The following is a 20,760-nucleotide window of genomic DNA, read 5'->3' on the forward strand; positions in this document are numbered from 1 at the left end:
TAACACGTATTACTAGCAAACCTGACAGAAATATCCTGATACATCATTCAATAATGAGTAACATGAACTTGTCAAAACGGGAAAATGTTTTCTTGAGACTTAAGTCCAATAGGTCTTAATGACTGTAAACTATGCAATGAATTTTCATACAGTGTGAAAATATAAAATATGTTGATGATCTTTCTCTAGCTGTGTGGCATAAAAGGTATGTTTTAAATTGGTGCTGTGAAGTCTCTAATAATATTCTTATTATCAGGATATATTCAGGAATATAGTTATATTATTCAAATAAGATTTCTGCTTTAATCTGGTGTTTTTGAGGTGTTCCTTCAACATCTGATTATTTTTTTAAAGGTTTTATTTACTTATTCATAAGAGACACAGAGATTCATGAGAGAGAGAGGCAGAGACATAGGCAGAGGGAGAAGCAGGCTCCCCATGGGGAGCCTGATGTGGGACTCTATCCCAGGATCCCAAGATCACACCCTGAGCCAAAGGCAGACACTCAACCACTGAGCCACCCAGGTGCCCCAACATCTGATGATTCTTTGTGATTATTTTTTCATTCTTTTAAACTAGTAGTCTCATTAAAAAAAAAAAAAAACAAAACAAAAAAAAAAAACTGATAGCTCAGATGTGTGAACAATTTGTCCACTGATAGGTGTTTAAATCCACCATACACAATGAGACCAAGCTGCTTTATATGGAGCAGCCATTCTCATCTCCATCTACACCAAAATCTCTATCTGTAGGCTTTATCTCTTATTTCTCTCTCTCTCTTTTTTTTTTTTTTCTCAATTTCCTAAAGAGGATTTTAAGTTTGGCTTAATGTGGTTAGTGACTTTGAGGTATGACAAAGGAGTTTCATGAATAAGGCACCTCTTCCCAACTTCATCAGCATTTAGTAGGCCCCAGGACAGTTTCACTGATACCCCTTTTCCTGAGAGGTAAATTTCTTTTCAACAGGAGTGGAGGAAGACATTCCTTTGGTTAGTGACAAGGTTCATCAATTCTCTTCATACAGATTCAAACAATCCTCTTCCAGCATCTCTCCCTTGCACATATATTTTCATAGTGGTACACTGGCCCTAAATCACTGAATCACTGACCATTTTTAGCAAATTCTGTGGAAGGAATCAGATTCTTGGACTACCCTCTACCCACTAATTTAGGCTCTTGTCAGGCAGGGGATATACATAAACTCTATATCATTTATTATTTATACATCTACTTTTCTTCTTGCAAACTTGGCTGACATTTCTTATCTGTGGTCATCTTTGTTTACTTCATCTATCCTTGGAAATTTACTTTTTTTTAATATACATTCACATTTTTTTGAAATCAGAATTGTGTATGGAGAAAACCTATGTATACAAAGTTTATTAAAAATCCCAACTATATTTTATAAAAAATCCTGTAGAAAGCCTATTCTTCCTTTATAATATACAGAAAGCATATCACATTGAATTATTAATTAACCATGTACCATTTTAACATCCATTAGTGTATAAAAACTCATCTAAAATGTATCTCAGTTTCCTCCTAAGATTTAAAAATACTTCCTTAGTGTGATGTTTTGAACTTGAATATTCATAACTATATCTTTATTGAGATTTTTATCTTAAATCAACACAAATTGTCAAATGATCTCACACTAATATATATATATATTTTTTTAATTTATGATAGTCACAGAGAGAGAGAGAGGCGCAGAGACATAGGCAGAGGGAGAAGCAGGCTCCATGCACCGGGAGCCTGATGTGGGATTCGATCCCGGGTCTCCAGGATCGCGCCCTGGGCCAAAGGCAGGCGCCAAACCGCTGCGCCACCCAGGGATCCCTGATCTCACACTAATATTCACTTGAATTTTATTTCATCCTATCCATCAACTATGCCTATTTTCCATTTTATTTTAATTTAAATTCCAGTTAGTTAACATACAGTGTAATATTAGTTTCATGTGTACAATATAATGATTCAAACTTCCATATAATGCCTGGTGCTCATCACAAGTACACTCCTTAATCCCCACCACCTCTTTAACCCATCAAGTTTGTCTTTAATAAGTATTTTGTGGTTGCATTGTTATTTAAAAAAAATTAAAAGCATTTCACTTAGTTTTTAAGTCTTTATATTAATTTTTATAGTAGATATTCTTATTTCTAATTTCAATGTCTTGTTTTTATTTTTTTTATGTTTTCTCGATATGTCCCTCTATTCTTACCTCTTCCTCTGTTTTGTTGCTTTTCATGCTTTTAAATGATTTGGTGGCTAGATATCCTTTAAAAATTCTAGATAAAACACGTTTATTAAGGACATGCCCATATCAATATATTATAGTGACTAAATAATTATATTTAGAGTAAGTATGATCAATGTTCCAATATTGATATATTATTATCTCTGCAACCTCATTTAAGTTGCTTATCTGTTCTGATCCTCATTTTCTTTTCTTTAAAATGAATATAGTAATAGATGGCTTAGGAATGTCAAACGATGTCACTGCTCAGTATCTGAAATAGGAAGATGAATTTAAATTTATTGCTTATCTCATTAAGAGAGTTATGCCATGTAAGTATAGCCTCTCTGAATCTGAGTAGAACAGACTGTTCTTTTTATATAATTTTTTTAGAAGTGTGAGGTTTGGGGATTAGTGGACTATCAGTAGGATGATATAGTCTGTAAAAGCATGATTACCCAGGTAAGATTAATTGGTTGCTAATAGCTAGTTGGTTAGTACTCAGAGGTGTATCTATTGGAGTAAGTCTGTGATTGGCTCACTTTGATTAATGAAGAGCTGTAATCAATTGGTCAGTATGTAAAAGTATACTCAGAAAGGAAAGTTTTTGCTTATTGAATAAACAGGCTTAAAACTGGTTTGGATTGCTACCTGTATCATAAGGCAATTAATCTTTTTCTAGAAGTGAATGAACTTTTCTTTTTCAGGAATTTCTGAGCAAACTAAATCAAAGAACATATATACAGGACTAAGTACATTGTATGGTTCAGTTTAGTACTAAATACATTGTAGTGACTATTACCATTAATGTTATAGTTAAATTTCAATAAAAAAATAGAAAATTGGGATCCCTAGGTGGCTCAGCGGTTTCGTGTCTGCCTTTGGCCCACGGCGAGATCCTGGAGTCCTGGGATCCAGTCCCACATCAGGTTTCCTGCATAGAGCCTGCTTCTTCTTCTGCCTGTGTCTCTGTCTCTCTGTGTGTCTCTCATGAATAAATAAATGAAATCTTTAAAAAAAAATAGAAAATTAACCGTTTTCCCTGTTAAACATCTATATTGCCAAATTTTCCTCTCAGGAAACTTCTACTACAATGAACTTTCTCAAAACTCTGAAATTTTATCTGTGTTTTCTACCAATATAAAACATGAAGTATTAATATTCTTGCACTTTCTAAATTGAGTGTTATTTATTTCCAATTTATCCACCAACAAACACTTAAGTGACAACAATGTGACCATGTGCCCATATTTATATGTATGTATATATTCATTATATACATATGAATATATTTATTATATACAATTTAATATATATGTATATCAAAATGTGAGGCACATGGTTTTATATATATATATGATAGTTTTGTATATATGTGTATATATGTACATATGTATATAAAATCTCATCTCCTTGGCACATAACAAAACACACACACACACACACACACACACACACAGGGATGGGACGAAGAAGAAAAAGAGAGAATGTAGCCAAAAGGAAAACATATTTTATTTCTTTTAAAGATTAATTTATGAGAGAGAGAGAGAGAGAAAGAGAGAGAGAGAGAGAGACAGCATGCTCAGGGGGAGGGGAAGGGGGGAGATAGAATCTCCAGCAGACTCCCCACTGAGTGCAGAGCTCCATGCAGGGCTCAAGCCCACAATCCTGATTTGAAACCAAGAGTTACCCACTTAACCAAATGAGACACCCAGACACCTCAGGAAAATATATTTTAATTAAAAATAATTTTATACAAGTACAGTTGACCCTTGAGCAACATGGGTTTGAACTGGGCTGGTCTAGGTATATGCAACTTTTTTTCTAGTAATGCAAATGTATTTTCTCTTTCTTATGATTTTTTTTAGTAACATTTTATTTTCTCCAGTTTCTTTTATTGTAAGAATACAGTAGGTAATACATATAACATACAAAATATGTATTAACTGTTTATGTTATTGCTAAGACATTCAGTCAACAGTAGGCCTGTAGTAGTTAAGTCTGGGGGAGTCAAAGTTATATGTAAATTTTTAGTTTTGCAGTGGATCAGCATCCCTAATCCCTACCTTGTTCAAGAGTCAATTGTAATTCCTTCTTAAATACTGTGATGAGTGCTAAAATGGAATGTATGGTATTGTGAGTTTTGGAGAACAAGATCTTTGAGAAATTCCATTTCAACTCAGACATAAAGTGTGAGCATGAGTTGACTAAGGAAGGGATGGGTGGTTGGGAGAGAGGCTATTATTCCAGTAAGGGGAATGGTGTGTGCAAAAATTCTGATATGTAAAAATAGCATTCGAATCACTGACAGCCAGCAGTGAGGATACACTGAGAGAGGAGAAATATAGAAAAAATGTTGGGATAATAAAGAGAACCTTGGAATTTACTGTACAAGCAATAGTATAACACTAAAATTTATACTGTGAGAATTGTCATTGAAACTTAGACTCTTTGAACATGAACAGCCTGTAAAGCGATGAACAGATAGTATGGAAGGGAGGATTTGTGGCCGGCCAGTAAGGAGGCTATTTTTATAGTCACGCCAAGAATAGGCACATACGGGATCCCTGGGTGGCACAGCGGTTTAGCGCCTGCCTTTGGCCCAGGGTGCGATCCTGGAGACCCGGGATCGAGTCCCACATCGGGCTCCCGGTGCATGGAGCCTGCTTCTCCCTCTGCCTGTGTCTCTGCCTCTCTCTCTCTCTGTGTGTGTGACTATCATAAATAAATAAAAATTAAAAAAAAAAAGAATAGGCACATACTTTTTTCTGGTGGTTTGAAGGTAGTGAGGTGCACAGCATTTGACTTCTATTTTGAAGGCAGATATTATAGGATTTTAGTGATTACCTGAATTTGCTAAAACTTGCTATTCAAAGAAAGGCCACACTTTGGAGCAGGAATTTGGAAGAGGTGACTTACTTAGCAATTATAGCTGCAAACAAGATATGATAGCAACTTCCATAAAGTGGTTTTCCTGCATGAGAAAAATCAAGTTGATCTACTGAAAAAAATTCACTAATTTTCCTCCCATCTTTTAACCTGTCAATCAAGAAAGCAGTTTTAACCATTTCCTTAAAATGCCTTTTTGAGCAATCTGCTTCTGCTATTGAGAAACCAGTAGCTCTCCCTAAAATATTTTAATCTCTCTCTCTCTCTTTCTCTCTCCTTCCTGAAAAAACTTTTGTCCTTGCATCAAAATAGAATCTCACAAAACAGAAATAAGCTTACAGCAAGTCTTTGCCTCATCTCAAACTTGGTTATCAATAAAAAAACAAAAAGTAGAAATCAAATAGTGTTTGGATCAACAAATCCTACCATAATGACAAGCTAAAGTCATTTTATTTTTAAAAATCTCAGTCTGTGATCAGTAGAACATAATTTTATACTAATTTACAGAATTAGAATTTAGTCAGAAAAGCACTGAAGTACCATTTACACTCTTTAGAGTTACTGTATCTATAATTGATTTAAACTATTGAAGTCTTGGCTTAGAATGACCCCAATATGTACATATATACTTACTTACATATATATATATATATATATATATATATATATATATATATATATATATATAGCATCTTAATATATCTATAGCTTTCAGTGACTCTTTCAATAATGAATATAAAATTAACCTTTGTGAAGTCTACAATTGTTAGTCTGTTATGAGCATCAGAAAAAAATCTGTTGTAGTAATCAGCATCCATTTCTGGAAATTGTGGACTGCTAACAGAGTCACTTTTATTCAGTGTTTTTATCCCAGATTTTTATCATGGAAGTCATTCTTCTGTTTCCTTCAAATTCCTTAAAGTCACACAATATTCCTGCCTATAGTTTATTCAAGCAACTAATCCTATAAATGAGGGACATGGCTCTCCAGCTGCAATATGATTTATATTGCTTTTAACGATACCAATGATTCCATCATTCTTAATTGTGTGCTAATATGTATTGTTCATTTCTCCAAGTATTTCCTTGAAGACAACTTAAACCTTGAGAAACTTGCATTCTAGTATCTAGTATCAGATTTTCATTTTGTTTTATTTGTGCATAAATTTTGTCTGCCATTGTGAGTAAAAATGCTTCACTAAAACATAAAATAAATTAAAAAAAAAAGAGGGAAGTCACAAAGGAATAAACAACACATGTTGCAGAATGTAGCCAAATCAGAACAGCACAGTAAAACATGACTGTTGATTGGTTTGTTTGCAATGTGGTTTACTAGTGCTCTTTGATTCACAACTGTACCATACAATCTGCAGCTGTAGCTCTCCTACATGGAGACCTTTCAATGGCCTTCTGAGAATCAAAAATAAACACACAATACCCTTAGCAGTTTGCTGTTTTTCAGTATACCAATATTGCTTTATTTTTAAAACAAAGCATTTTAAAAACAAGCTAAGTTATAATGAACCAAAATAGTGGGAGAAACAATACAAAATAGAAGAGATCATAAAGGTATTGAGCAACAGAAAGAGTACTCAAACAATGAGAATGTAATAAATAAATTTCAGTAAACTTTATCATTTATTTTGTCCCACTAATAGATAGGAAAATACACGTTTCTGAATGCAGATAAAACTGTGTGGTGGGAGATATCTAATTGTAAAGCCATGTTTAAGAAATTAGTTTTTTTCTAAATTATTATTCTATAACTACAAGTCTCAGATGTTAAACTTTTGGAATGATATATCACAAAATCTTGAGAGCAGGTCTAAAAAATACTCCATGTGAGCTCACTGTGACTCAATCTATGTTAGCAAAACTAAGAATTTTATGATGATATAAATATATATGATGACAAAATGTATGATGGACAGCATTCCTGGTGCCTATTTCATTCAAGTGCAGACTGTTCTTCCCAGTTTAATGTCTGGCCTTATAGAGAGATAATTAGAAAATAAATAGATAAATAGAAACTGTTTGTAAGAGAACAAATTATAAAAGGAAACCAAATATAATGCAATGGTGATAGTACTAAAATAATCTTCATCTACTTTTAATGTTGAGATATGTATCAATCTATTTATTTATATCCACTATAGCTAAGGGATTATAGGAGGGGCACAGAATTTGCATGGACTACTCTTCACTCCCTCCCTTTATTTTTCTAAGATACTTATTATCATTAATACACATTGTTAAGTAGTTTTTTCTTGAGTACCTGATAGCCACATGATTTTGTTCATGAAGTTTCTCTTTTTCTTAGCCAATTAATAACACTTATGATAGATAAAACATGAAGTAATATCTATTAACATAAAATTCTGACATGACCAAATCCCTAAATAGTGCTGGTCAAATTCCTAACCACAACTTTCTAAGTTACCGTATTGTAAAATGTTGAAAGTCTCTATATGTATTCCATATAAATTATAAACTTATTTATATGTTGAAGAAAGCCTGGATTTTTTTAAAGCAAGAAAGTGAGCGGTACCTGGGTGTCTCACTCAGTTAAGCCTCTGTCTTTGGCTCAGGTCATGATTTTAGGGTCCTGGGATTGAGCCTACATCAAGCTCCATGCTCAGCAGGAAGTCTGTTTCTCCCTCTCTCCCCGCTCATGTTCTCTCTCTCAAATAAATAAATAAAATCTTAAAAAAAAATAAATGAGAGGATAACATAATCAATTGTAGAATCATGTCTAACTGCAATTAAATGAAGAATCAATAAGAAAGATAAAAACAGGGACACCTGGGTAGTTTAGCAGTTGAGCATCTGCCTTTGGCTCAGGGATTGATCCCGGAGTCCCAGGATAGAGTCCCACATTGGGCTTCCTGCTTCTCCCTCTGCCTGTGTCTCTGCTTCTCTCTGTGTGTCTCTCATGAATGAATGAATAAATAAATGAATGAATGAATGAATAAATAAATACATGAAATCTTAAAAAAAAAAGAAAAAAGAAAGATAAAAACATTCTAATTAGCTTTTGGTATATTTTTTCTCTATAATGAATTATTCTAAAGGAATTATAAAGAGGACGTTGCTTTTTTCCCATGTTACTGTTGCAAATTCATAAGTAATCATATAAGATCCACTTGATAACAAGTTTACCTGGCTTTACCACATAGCTTGTGACAAGATAGCCAACTGAAAAAAAAATTAATAAGGAATAAATTCTGGATAAAGTCAAGTGTTTACATTGAAAAAGTTTAACCTATACTGTAGAAATGTGCTATGCTGCTATATTGTGTGAGACTGGTTATTACTTATCATTTGTTATAGTCATATAAAGGAAATAAAGAAGACAACTCCTTGCCCTGGAGGCCTACAGTCCTAGGAAGGTAATGCACATGAAACTTATTCCCATTCTCCATTTATCTTAATCATATGTTAAAACAGCAATTCAGAACATAGCCCTGTTTTAGAGGAGTGATCAGTTAGCTACAGAACTTGATGCTGTAAGTATCAGAAGTTTGTGTTTAGTAAAAAGGGTACCCTTGGGCTACAAAAAAGCATTGGTTAGCCATTCTTTAAGAAGGCAAGATTTTCTGGTATTAAATTATTTTTTACAACCTTAAATGACTCTGAAATACACAACTGATTACTGTGGCTATAACATTTCAGTTTCAGTGGAGACATTTGTTGCACATATGAAAATTGAATATGACTGCTGGATTGCACCTAGAGAAAAGAATACTGAAAATTGTTAGTGAGACCAGGAGCTGGTAAGAAATGAAAAACAGAAGAAAAAAAATCATGGGGAAAGTGACACTTAGAGAAGAGAAACTAAGACAGAAATGACCATAGTGAGTTTGTGGAAAAATGAACAAACTGACCTGGGTTTAGTGAAAGGATAATTCTGGAGAGAAGTGGTAAATAAATTTGGAATACCAGAGTAATAGCATGGAGTATATACTAGAACCAGGGTCATGAGATTACTGGCAACTCCTCTGGCCCCTCTCATTCTCAGAAGAATGGATACGTAATATATTGAAGGTAGTGAATCTTAGGGTCAGTGTCATATTAGAATAAATGGATCTTGAATATCAGATTTCTTAGTTTAATATCTTCAGAGATTCTTTTAGGTGAATTTGATTTGAGTTAGATGAATCATATTTTACCATAATTTTAATTGACAGGGCAGGAAAGGAGAGTAATAGAGGTTGTGCTAAGATAAAGATATTAAATTGATTTAATCCACTCAGAAACATACCGAAGCACATACGTATACTCAAAGAACATATATATGGAATCTTTTACTAAAAGGACTAACCTATCTATAAACTGTTTAAAATAGCTTTATATAATTTTATATAAGTATATGTAATTGGTATAGCTAGATATAAACCAAATTGACTCAGTATGTATCTATTAATATGTATCTACATGTATATTTATATCTATAGTTGAAATAGATTAGTATATGCACAGCCTATTAGATTAGTATATGCACAGCCTATCCCTGTAATGAGTCTGTACTGTACTAGTAAGATTTTTCTGCAACAGGCAATCCTAAATGCAAAGCTTAGTCATTATCTCTGAGCATTTTCTTAATTATTTAATGTGGGGGCTATACTAGATAATATTCAGTAAGGCTCATTACAGTACCAATACATTCACGTAAATAAATCTACCTGATTATGTATCAACTTGAATTATTTCCTAGTTGTTTTGTATTTGTGAATCTTGCCTTCTTGCTTGACTTTTAGGTTTGTAAGTATTCATGAACTAACTATATCTTATGGTCACTTTTCTTTGCCCAGAATATAGATGTGCATGAGTTCAGACGTTTCTCTCCCACAGTCAATTATAGATATCAATATTCTATTATTGATTAATTCAAATGTGCCAACTGGTTCTCTCCTATGTGCTTGACACTATTCAGGTTGTGGAGTTCTAGTACTGAAAAAAACTGACCAAGCTCCTACTCTCACAAAGCATATTTTCTAGTAGAAGAAACAGAAAACAAAGAAAGAAATTAGTGTACACCTTTTTACTTAAGCCTGATGTGGAGTGAATTTATAATTCTGAAAACTATGATACATGGTTTATAGAAAACAATACAAGCCTCTGTTAAAAATTCATGGTGGTAGTATAAGAGGGAAGTCTATATGATAAATGCAGGATGAATATGGAAGGTCTCTCTGAGATTGTGACAATTAAGATAGAGAAGGCCAGTCATGCTTAGAAATGGAGAATGAGAATTGGTGTTATAAAGAAACTGAGGAGGGATGCCTGAGTGGCTCAGTGGTTGAGCATCTGCCTTTGGCTCAGGGTGTGATCCCAGAGTCCCAGGATGGAGTCCCACATGGGGCCTCCTGCATGGATCCTGCTTCTCCCTCTGCCTATGTCTCTGCTTCTTTCTCTCTGTGTCTCTCATGAATAAATAAATAAAATCTTGAAGAAAAAAAAAAGAGAAAAGAAACTGAAAAGTTACAGCTTAAAGAGTAGAGGAGGCTTGTATATGATGAGTTCAGAAATAGTATGATGAAAGTGACTTGGCGTCCTTCATAGTTTTGATTTCTGCATTTTTTCCAAAGATATCTTGATTTCCCATTTGCAAATTCACCCCTCCTCATTCTCATCCATCAAGTTTGGAAGGGTTTACTCCTCCTTGACCTTCCAAGGGTAGGCCATGAATGTCTTAAATGACCATTATATTCCATTATTCTGTTCACAGTGATTGTTTCAGGAAGTGTATGATGTGGTTCTGGCCAATAAAATTAAGAATTACAAAATATCAAGAGAGAAAAAGAGACTCCCTTGTCCTTATACAGTATTGGCTGTTCCTGGTAAATAATAAAATTGTAGCAGATGGCAAGGGGTGGTGGGAGAGACATTCTGAAGACCCATGCTATCTTTGAGAAAGGCCTTTTTAAAAAAATTTTACTTATTTATTCATGAGAGAGAGAGAGAGAGAGAGAGAGAGAGGCAGTGATACAGGCAGAGGGAGAAGCGGGCTCCATGCAGGGAGCCCAATGTGGGACTCGATCCCGGGTCTCCAGGATGACGCCCTGGGCCGAAAGCAGGCGCCCAACCACTAAGCCATCCAGGCATCCCATGAAAGACATTACTTCTAAAATAAATATAATATAGTTTGGTGTACTTTAAAGCTCCTCATTAATACTGATTATCTTTAAAACTTACCTATATTGATCATCAGAAAATTACTATATACCATAACAGGATAATCATTCTAGTAAATATTCACATACTTAATCAGTTGCTTTAACTGTCTTTAATTCTAAGACAAGTATTTCTCTGAGAATTATGTAATTTTAACCTGGAATGATTATTTTTAAAATATTCATAAAATGTTTTGTTTCTAAAATTTTATTCATTTTTTAAATATTTCATTTATTCATGAGAGAGAGAGAGAGACAGACATAGGCAGAGGGAAAAGAAGGCTCCCTGCAGGGAGCCTGATGTGGGACTCCATCCCAGATCCCTGAGCCAAAGGCAGACGCTCAGCCACTGAGCCTCCCAGGTGCCTCTATTTTCTTCATTTAAATTCTCTTGTATTTTATTTAAAATTATGTATATACCTTGGCTATTGTGAATAGTGCTGCGATGAATATGGGAGTATACATATCTTTTCAAGTTACTGTTTTTGTTTCTTTTGGGAAAAATATCCCAAAATGGAATTCCTGGATCATATGGTAGTTCTATTTTTAATTTTTTGAGATACTGTTTTCCACAACGACTGTACCAATTTACATTTCCAATGATTGTGCACAAGGGTTCCATCTTTTTCAACATTCTTGAAAACATTTGTAATTTTTTATCGTTTTGATAATAGCCATTGTAACAGGTGTGAGGTGACATCTCATTATGGTTTTGATTTGCATTTCTCTGATTATTTGTGTTAATGAGCACTTTTTTATATAGCTGTTAGCCATATGTATGTCTTCTTTGGAAAATTATCATTTATTCAGGTACTTTGATCTTTTTAAAATCATGTTACTCATTTTTTTTTCTATTTAGTTTAGCAATACCTTATATATTTTGGATATTAACCCCTTAAAAACATTTCCTCTCATTTTTGTAAGCTAACTTTTCACTATGATAATGTTTCCCTTGCTGTGCAGAAGCTTTTTAGTTTGATGTAGTCCTCCTTGTTATTTTTGCTTTGTTGTCTGTGCTTTTAGTGTCATATTCAAAAAGTATCATTGCTAAGACCAATGTCAAGGAGTTTTTTTCTCTATCTTCTAGAAGTTTTACAGTTTCAGGTAATACATTTTTAAATTAATTTTGAGTTTACTTTTATGTATTGTGTAAAAGTTTAATTTTTTGCATGGTGATATCCAGTTTTCCCAATACTGAAGAGACTAACTTGTCCTTTCCCCCATTGTGTATTCTCGCTGCTCTCGTGAAAAATGAATTGACCCTGTACATGTGGCTTTATTTTTGGGTTCTCTATCCTGTTCTATTGGTCTATGTATTTGCTTTTATGCCAGTCCCATATTGTCTTGATTACTATACCTTTGTAATATAGTTTGAAATCAGGAAATGTGATGCCTCCAGCTTTGTTCTTGCTCACGATACTTTGACTATTTGGAGCCATTTGTGGTTCCAGACAAATTTTATAATTGATAATTGTTTTTCTAAATCGGTAAAAAAAAAAATCATTTTGAAAGGATAGCATTGACTCTATACATAATTTTTGCAGTATGGATATTTTTATAATATTAATTATTCCTATCTGTGAGCTCAGGATACATTTCCATTTATTTCTATTGTAATTATCTTCATCACTGTCTTATAATAGATTTCAGTGTACAGGTTTTTCACTGCCTTGGTTATATTTATTCCTAAGTGTTTGCTTGTTTGATACTATTGTAAATTGAATTGTCTCCTTAATATATTTTCGGATAGTTTTTAGTGTATAGAGATGCAACTGATTTTGTATGTTAATTTTGTATCCTGCAACTTTACTGAATTTATTAGTTTTAATACCTTTTTGGTGGAGTCTTTGGGGTTTTCTATATATAAGATCATGTCATCTGCAAAGAGAGACAATTTAACTTTTCTTCCAAGACATCCAATGTGGATGTCTTTTATTTCTTTTTCATTACTAACTACTGTAAGTACCTGAACAGAAGTGGTGAACTAAGTAGTTGAAAGGAAGTGGTGAGGCTGGGTGCCCTTGTATTGTTCCTGATCTCAGAGGAAAAGTTTATAACCACTCATCTCAGAGTTTAGCTGTGGACTTGTCATATATTCCTTTATTATAAGGAAGTACAGGCCTTCTATACCTAATTTGTTGAGAATTCTTATGAAAGGATGTTAAATTTTGTCAAAATAGTTTTCTATATCTATTGAGATGATCATATGGTTTTTATCTTTCGTTTCATTGACAGTTTTCACATTTTTTTATTTGCATATATTGAACCATTCTTGCATCTCAGGAAAATCCCAATAGATTGTTCTGTAGCTCTTTTGAATGTGCTATTGAATTTGGTTTGCTTATACTTTATTGAGGACTTCTGCATCAAGTTCATCAGGAACACTGGCCTGTAGTTTTCTTTTCTTGCAGAATCCTTATTAGGCTTTGATATCAGGGTAATTTTGATCTTGTAAAATGAGTTTGGGTCTAATTCCTGTGACAGGCATGCATGATTCCTCCCAGGTCCCTTTGTGGGTGGCGCTAATGACAGAACCAAAGCCAATCAAGGAGGCAGCTGAGTCCACAATGGGTGGGGCTATTTCTGGGTCTAAAGCCAGGACTGGGCAGCCCAGGTGGCTCAGCGGTTTAGCGTTGCCTTCAGCCCAGGGCCTGATCCTGGGGCCCCGGGATCCAGTCCATGTCGGGCTCCCTGCATGGAGCCTGCTTCTCCCTCTGCCTGTGTCTCTGCTTTTCTCTCTCTCTCTCTGTCTCTCATGAATAAATAAAAAATATTTTTAAAAAAATCAAAAATAAATAAATAAATAAATAAATAAATAAATAAATAAATAAAGAAAGAAAGAAAGAAAGAAAGAAAGCCAGGACTATGGTCAGTGAATCTGCCACCTGGGCTTGGACTTGCCTTTTCAAAATGGCTCACCTCAGCCTTGGGCTTCACTGGGGTTTCATAGTCTGCCACCTGGATCCCAACACTCCTACAAAGGCACTCTTGTCCGTGGATGGTTGCCAAACTATTATTGCTGTGGGGGCACCAGTGGGAAATCCCCTATTAGGTCATCTTGCTGATATCACTTACATTTAATAGCTGACATTTACTAATATTTTTCATTGAATCTATTGAGTATACAGTTCCTAGTCAGGATCACTTTACCATAATAACATTCCAATGTACCTATTTGATGGATAATATTTTATATATGTTTCTAACATTTAATAGCACTATTTAATACAAACATAAAATAATGATTTAATCAGATTATTAATAGAAAAAAACTGGCTTACCCTATTGAAAGCTATCTGTTTGAAATTTATAGCACACATAATATTCAGTGTTGAAAACTAAACATATTCATAATTATAAACAAGGCCAGCAATTAGCACTATTATGGTTTAAGTGAGCTATCAGGCAGTAAGTCAAAAGTAGTAAGCCAGTATATGTAAGAAAAAAATGAATATCAAAAGCTATAAAAAGAAAAAACTAACGTAAATTGACACAACTACTGGACTATCTTGCTCATAAATACAACTGTAACTATAATAAACAACATATGACCTAATGAATTCAAACAGTGCTTTGAAATAACATGTGACATCCAAAGTTTATCCTAACAATGTTTCAAGGTTAATTGGGCCACTTTTGGTATAACTGGATAACTTATTCTTCATTTGCCACTTCAGAAACATTTCTACCTTTCTATTCCTAGGGCTAGAAATGCTGACCTCTATTGATTGCATCTGGCTTCTGTTCACTTGGCTAATGGAATAAGCTGACAGCAAAAATTATTACCCAAATTTTTGTATCTAGGCCTGGAGATTTAGCAGACTCCATTCCTCTTTCAGTGTCTACAAGTACTGGCAAAGGGCCTATTTTCCAGGCTAGAATTTTTTTTCAGGTTCCTGTAACACCATTCCTTTAGCCTTGCCTCTATGGGTAGTAATGGAGTTCCTTGGTATCTAGTCCCTGGAGGCCTCACTGATCTTGGTTTGTTATTTCAATCTAAATGACAAATCTATGTATTGAATAGATCCTTATTTTCAATTTTCTTGTAAAATTATTAATATATGCATGTATGTTATTCTTCAGGTATTTTTTAATTTATATTTTTCATGAATTGAATCATTTTACCTCTAGTTTAGGATTGTTAATGTAAAATTTTTATGATTGTTTTATTTTAAAACATCATTGTCTTAAGTTTATCTGCTTTATTTTGTTCAAAATATATTTTTTCCTCACCTCTTTCTTTTTCATCCAAATTTCTATGTAGCCATTTCATTATATACATTTTCTGATAAAAATATTTTGGTTTTGTTGATTAGTTATATCCTGAGATTTTTATGTCAATATATGTTCATAGATTGATTTATACAGTTCTTCAATTTTAAGGCTTATTTTGTTATTTTTTCTAACCTCTTGAGTTGATGACTTTGATAAATTATTTTAACTTTTTTTTATATTTTTCAATAAATATTTACATCTGTACATTTTCACACAAGCTTTGTAATATAGTTTGATTCATTTCTACACATTTCATAGTCTGTTTTGATTTCATTTTTGCATAAATATGTATTTGGCTTTTGCCTGTTTCTTGCATTAAATACCTGAATGGAAAGATTTTTTTGTTATTTGGCCATCACTTTGTTGTTAATTCTAATACCAGTGAATTCTGGTCAGTGAACATGGGTTGTAAAATGTTTCCTGTTTGGATCTCAATGGTTTGTCTTCAGGATCACATACATGGTTTTTGTTGGGATTTCTTATGTGTGTGCCAGCCCAAGTTTTGCATTTGTACTTTATGACTTTAAGTCTGCTTATCCTTTTTCTGAGGATAGTATTTAAGGTTATCTCCCTCTATGAGTCTGTAGTTTTCAGCTTTGTCCTTATTTCACTAACTTAGAGTCCATTAAAGCTATATTACTTAGTAAATTAATACTCTTATGTGACACATATTATCATAAATGTTCTATTTTTAGTTCTCATTGATATTTTAGTTCCCATTGACATTTTTGATTTGAATTTATTTTTAGTAGATAACTTTTCTTTCACGTGTTACTGCTTGTTTTTATCCTTTCTATTCAGTTTTGTTCATTGCTTTCTTTAAAAAAGTATATATCTGAATTGTAAACCACTGTAAAATTTATTTTATTAAAACTAATAAAAAAAAAAAAAAACTAATAATTACCTAAAGTACATTATGCCCATTTTTTTCTTTAAAATAAATAAAATAAATCTATCTTTTGGGGAATGCTTTTACATTGTTGGTGGGAATGCAAACTGGTGCAGCAACTCTAGAACACAGTAGGGAGGGTCCTCAAAAAAATGATAAATAGAACTACCTTATACCCCAGCAATTGCACTACTAGGTATCTCTCCAAAGGATACAAAAATACTGATTCAAAGGGGCACATGCACCCTGATGTTTATAGTAGCATTATCAATGATAGCCAAATTATGGAAAGAGCCCGTATGTCCAATGACTGATGAATGGATGAAGATGTGAGATAGATATATATAATGGATATTACTCAGACATAAAAAAGAATGAATCTTGCCATTTTCAATGACATGGTTGGAGCTGGAGTGTATTATGCTCAGCGAAAGAATTCAGAGAAAGACAAATACCATATGATTTTACTCGTATTATGAAATTTGAGACACAAAACAGATGAACTTAGGGGAAGGAAGAAAAAAAGAGAGAGAGGCAAACCATGAGACTCTTAACTATAGAGAACAGACTGAGGGTTGCTGGAGGGGAAGTGTGTAGAAAGAAGGTCTAAATGGTGATGGGAATTAAGGAGGGCACCTGTGATGAGCACTGGGTATTATATGTAAGTGATGAATCATAATACTTCACTGTATGTTAGCTAATTATAATTTAAATAAAAACTTGAGGAACAAGAAAGAAAGAAAAATATCTTTTTTCTGTGTTGATGGCAGTGTTCTTAAATGAACATACCTTTTTGTCTGCTGTATTTATTCATGATGTACATCTCTTCACAGTCAAAAGGCAGGAAAAATTTTTACTTTTTATATCCTCAACTGTATTTCATCTCTAACCTGATTTCTTAGGATCATTTAATATTTCTTTTGAATTGCATTAAACACATAGAAACATCACTTTTTATCTTTATGTACATCATTAGCTATATGAATATTAAAATGCCACATAGGTTAGCTAAATTGGGAAACATTCCACCATTTGAGTTTTTCAGTAACTCCATGTGATCTCTGAAAAGGTAATTTATTTCTGACAAAAAAAAAATAGAGCAGTATCTAAAATGACTTGCAAGACTGTCTACCATTCTTGGTTCTCTAATTTTGTCACTTTCTGATATCATGTAAGTAGTTTGTGTACTTTGAAAGACTTCTGATTAGAAAACATCATGGCGAGGGGTGCCTGGGTGGCTTAATTGGTTAAACGTCTGCCTTCAACTCAGGTCATGACCTCACGGTCCTGGGATCAATAGGTTTGTACTTAGGTGTGCATACTATTTACTTACTTAGGATGTTTATAATTTCATTTTTTATTTTTTATTTTATTTTCATATGCTTGTTCAAACCATCAACTTGTAATTTACTATCTTCTTTCTCAATTTATGCATTGCATATGAGTTTTCTTATTTATTGAATGAAATTGTTTTCATTGCACTTTCAAAATCTTTTGATGGATTGATTCTTCATGCTAATAGTAAAATGGCCTAAATTAACTTTTTCAGTTATTCTAAAATAGTACTACTAAACAAGAAATTATTTTAAAAATCACCAACTAAGAAAACTGAGAAGTTAGTTTGTACAGTAAAATTTTAAATAAAAACTCAATTTGACATTCTAACATACAGTTATGGTGTGTGCTGCCCTTTGTAAATTACCCATGATGTTACTCTGTCATCATTCATTCACTATGACCTTTGAATTTTTTTTCAAGTAATTATTATTTTTTAATTTTTATTTATTTATGATAGTCACACAAAGAGAGAGAGGCAGAGACATAGGCAGAGGGAGAAGTAGGCTCCATGCACCAGGAGCCTGACGTGGGATTCGATCCCGGGTCTCCAGGATCGCGCCCTGGGCCAAAGGCAGGTGCTAAACCGCTGCGCCACCCAGGGATCCCTTTTTTCAAATAATTAATGAATTTGTATTGACCTAAATACATGGCCCTATCCAAGCTCTCTTATGATGCATAGCTTTCACTTCAGGATTAGCTGTAGTTGTATAATCTATGGCCAAGGCTTGATTTGTCATGGCACTGAAGTATAGGTAGATAGATCTTTTACTTTTGTTAAAATCTATTTTCTGCATGATTCATACTAGCCAGTGAAAGGATTATAGAATGTCTTAACAGAAATAGAAGAATTTTTAAAAATCAATACTTTAGATGACTTGAAATGCCAACATAAAAGCAAAAGTTATTAGAGGAAACCCTTCAATATTAGAGAAACGAGTCCCTTAATTCAAAGCCATATATAAGTAGAAATTTATATTATAAATATAGAAATGTACATATCAGAAGATAACTATCTATAGAAAATAGTATCAGAAGAAGAAATAACTATTATATATAAATTGAAAGAAGTAAGAGTTTTTCTCAGCTTTCCATCTCTTTAGAACTTACCAATCTGGAAAACTGCTGGTCCAAGTGAATAGTACATATAAGAACATGCTGTGCTAGAGGGAATAATGACTTACATAATTTTCTAGAGGACTTGAGTCAAGGTATAGGGGGAGCTTCAGTATGAATTTCATTTATTTGTCATTCCTCCTAAGCCATTACTTGTCAAACCTCCAGGGAGATTTAGAAGATTTTGCAGAAGGCCCTTTATGACCTACAGGAAATAACAGCTTTGCTTCTTGAAAAAAAAAAAAAAAAAAAAAAGTCATTCGGCTTGATTTGGGAGAAGAAAAAGATCCTTGGTAGAGATTAATAAAAGTATCAATAAAAAGCCTTTCCTCCTAGTTGATGATAGGTTATTATAAATTTTCTGATTTCCAAAGGAATCTCAATAAAGAAAAGTAAATGTACTTTACACCTTTTACATTCTGTGAATCTCTTCTGGTCTCAGTCATAGACTGAAGTCAATCATAAAATGTTTAGTTACATAGTTCAGTGAACTCTTTCATGATTTGAAAGAATGATTTGGAACTTTCTCTTGTTCGTGCATTAATTTATGCAATGTCTGAACTAGTACAATCCCTTTTTTATGTACCCAAGAAGCTTTCGCTATAACATCACCTGCCTAGTCCAATCGATCAATCAATCAATCAATTCTACATTTTAGGAAACTTACTGGCTTCTGATTAGTTAGCTTGGAAATAATGAGTTGTGATAGACTCACCGAAATTGTTAGGCAATGAAAAAGTCAACAACTATACACGTATAGTTTTGACATCCTCTATGGGACTATCAGAAAATTATCTTAAATCAACCCACCCTTAAGCATAATTAGCATTCAATGAATTCTTGTTGAACAAATAAATGTATTAAAAAAAAAAAACGTAGCCTTGCATGATCCCGGAGTCCCATAATCAAGTCCCGCATTGGGCTTCCTGCATGGAGCTGGCTTCTCCCTTTGCCGGTCTCACCGCCTCTCTTTCTTGGTGTCTGTCATGAATAAATAAATAAATAAAATATATATATATTTATATATAATATTTATATTATATATTTATATATAATATTTATATTATATATTTATATATAATATTTATATTATATATTTATATATAATATTTATATTATATATTTATATATAATATTTATATTATATATAATTTAATTTAATTTAATTTAATTTATATATATATATATATATATATATATATATATATATAAAGTAGCCTTGTACATTTGCAAAATATTTTACGTAGGATGTAATAAGAAAGAATTTCTAGGGGCGCCTGGGTGGCTCAGTGGTTGAGCGTCTGCCTTAGGCTCAGGTCCTCATCCTGAGGTCCTGGGATCAAATCCCACATCCGGCTCCCTGTGTAGAGCCATTGAATAAATAAATAAAATCCTGAAAAAAGAAAGAATTTTTATAAGGAGGTGTTAGGACCAAGAACATTTCAGTCCATGTAGCAAAAAATGAAAATATCTGTATAGTGTGGCCTAACATGATGACAGAATGAACTGCCCTTCTACGTCACTCGACAAACCGCTTTCGGGTACTGACCTGCTCCCGTCACAGGAGAGGACCGCCTGTGCCCACGGTTCCCGCCCGGCCCGGGGCAGGGAACCTCCCCCACCAAGCCGGCGGGTCAGGAAAAGAGTGGGTGGGGACATGGAGCCGCGCAGGCCCTGCCCTTACCGTGAAGAGCTCCGGGCGGTCCTCAGCCAGACTGTCTGCCGGAAGTTAGGCCCGTCCTCCTCCAGGCCTCAGGGCCGCGGCGGCGTCCGTCCGCGCTTGCACGTGTTCCCGGAGGGCGGCCTCCTGTCGAGGCTGCTGTCGCGACCGAGGCCCTTTTGCG

General features: G+C 33.9%; 1 long non-coding RNA gene across 1 annotated transcript; it reads right to left on the reverse strand.

The window, feature by feature from the left end:
* Nucleotides 1-14,164: 14,164 nt before the first annotated feature.
* On the reverse strand, nt 14,165-20,755 carry LOC140636583 (uncharacterized). The gene is made up of 3 exons (XR_012033796.1): nt 20,601-20,755; nt 19,727-19,897; nt 14,165-14,320 (listed from the first exon to the last, which is right to left on the reverse strand). It is a non-coding gene; the product is annotated as an uncharacterized lncRNA (long non-coding RNA).
* Nucleotides 20,756-20,760: the final 5 nt, after the last annotated feature.

The sequence above is a fragment of the Canis lupus genome, chromosome 7, assembly GCF_048164855.1.
Source record: "Canis lupus baileyi chromosome 7, mCanLup2.hap1, whole genome shotgun sequence".
Classification (NCBI taxonomy): domain Eukaryota; kingdom Metazoa; phylum Chordata; class Mammalia; order Carnivora; family Canidae; genus Canis; species Canis lupus.